The sequence below is a fragment of the Salmo trutta genome, chromosome 15 (genome assembly GCF_901001165.1).
Source record: "Salmo trutta chromosome 15, fSalTru1.1, whole genome shotgun sequence".
Taxonomy (NCBI): Eukaryota; Metazoa; Chordata; class Actinopteri; order Salmoniformes; family Salmonidae; genus Salmo; species Salmo trutta.
Window position 1 is genome coordinate 463,395 of NC_042971.1, and position 2,227 is coordinate 465,621.

The 2,227-nt window shown below is 41.4% G+C and overlaps 1 pseudogene; it reads right to left on the minus strand.

Moving 5' to 3' along the window:
• Window positions 1–685: 685 nt before the first annotated feature.
• Window positions 686–2,227, minus strand: LOC115148366 (zinc finger protein 271-like; annotated as a pseudogene).

Below are 2,227 nucleotides of genomic sequence, written 5' to 3' on the forward strand. Positions count from 1 at the left end.
AAAACCTAAACATAACATGTGCTATGTACACAAACATCAGCCAGTCAGGTTGTACATGCTGTTGAAACTAACACAACTAAAAAACACATGGAAATGGGAGATATATTTTACCTCACAGGTTAGAGGACAACCTGCAGAAGACAGTCAGCTACATTTTGGAGTGATGCATTTAAATGTAGGGGTCGCTAAACAAAGGAACACAACACTTATTCATCGATATCATGCTAAAATCATTTGTGTGACAGGAGGGAGATGAAGTTGCACGTCCTGTTAAAACGAACAGCTCAAAAAACACATGGAATCTGGGAATAATGTGTACATCCCTGGTTAGAGGACAATTTGTAGAAAGCAGCTAGATACATTTTGAAGTGTTGCATGTTGATTCAAGTGGGTCACCAACGTGGTAAGTGTAACACAGATCTTTTTTTGTTAGTCACTTTTTGTTAAATCTCATGAATAGTAACTCTTTCAATTCAGAGCCTGGATTTTCCCGCTGAGGCTAATATTCATATCATGTTGAAATCAATAGAACAGGGGACAAATGTTTATGGTTGTACATTGTGACATCATTAAAATACTCCAACTACAATGTTAAAACATTCTACATTGTGACATTATTTCATTGATATCATGAAACAACTCCATGTATTTTCTGATGTTTAATCAGAGATCTTTTATCAGAGTATCTCTTCCCACATTGATCACAGCTAGGAGGTTTCTCTCCTGTGTGTGTTCTCTGATGTGATACTAGGCTGGTTAGCCAAGCAAATCTTGTCCCACATTGACTACAGCTATATTGTTTCTCTCCAGTGTGTGTTCTCTGGTGTATAGTGAGATAGCTAGACGTAGAAAAACTCTTCCCACATTGAGTACAGCTATATGGTTTCTCTCCTGTATGAGTTCTCTGGTGTTTAGTGAGAACTCTAGATGTAGAAAAACTATTCCCACATTGGTTACAGCTTTAAGGTTTCTCTCCTGTGTGTGTTCTCTGGTGTAATTTTAGGCTGTCTGGCCGAGTAAAACTCTTCCCACATTGAGCACAGTTATAAGATTTCTCTCCTGTGTGTGTTCTCTGGTGTATAGTCAGCTGGCTAGATGTAGTAAAACTCTTCCCACATTGATCACAGTTATAAGGTTTCTCTCCTGTGTGTGTTCTCTGGTGTAGAGCCAGAGAGCCAGATGCAGCAAAACTCTTCCCACATTGATCACAGCTATAAGGTTTCTCTCCTGTGTGTGTTCTTTGGTGTACAGTCAGATTGCTAGATGCAGTAAAACTCTTCCCACATTCATCACAGCTATAAGGTTTCTCTCCTGTGTGTCTTCTCTGGTGTACAGTCAGAGAGCCAGATGCAGTAAAACTCTTCCCACATTGATCACAGCTATAAGATTTCTCTCCTGTGTGTGTTCTCTGGTGTAGAGCCAGAGAGCCAGATGCAGCAAAACTCTTCCCACATTGACCACAGCTATAAGGTTTCTCACCTGTGTGTATTCTCTGGTGTAGAGTCAGAGAGCCAGATGCAGCAAAACTCTTCCCACATTGACCACAGCTATAAGGTTTCTCACCTGTGTGTATTCTCTGGTGTAGAGTCAGAGAGCCAGATGCAGCAAAACTCTTCCCACATTGACCACAGCTATAAGGTTTCTCTCCTGTGTGTCTTCTCTGGTGTAGAGTCAGAGAGCCAGATGTAGTAAAACTCATCCCACATTGACCACAGTTATAAGGTTTCTCTCCTGTGTGTGTTCTCTGGTGTAGAGCCAGAGAGCCAGATGTAGTAAAACTCTTCCCACATTGATCACAGCTATAAGATTTCTCTCCTGTGTGTGTTATTTGGTGTAATATCAGGCTGCCTGACTGAGTAAAACTCTTCCCACATTTATCACAGCTATAAGATTTCTCTCCTGTGTGTGTTCTTTGGTGTGATATCAGGCCGCCTGACTGAGTAAAACTCTTCCCACATTGACCACAGCTATAAGGTTTCTCTCCTGTGTGTATTCTCTGGTGTAGAGTCAGAGAGCCAGATGCAGCAAAACTCTTCCCACATTGACCACAGCTATAAGGTTTCTCTCCTGTGTGTATTCTCTGGTGTAGAGTCAGAGAGCCAGATGTAGTAAAACTCTTCCCACATTGATCACAGCTATAAGATTTCTCTCCAGTGTGTGTTCTCTGGTGTAGTGTCAGCTGTCCAGATCGACAAAAACGCTTCCCACATTGATCACAGCTATAAGA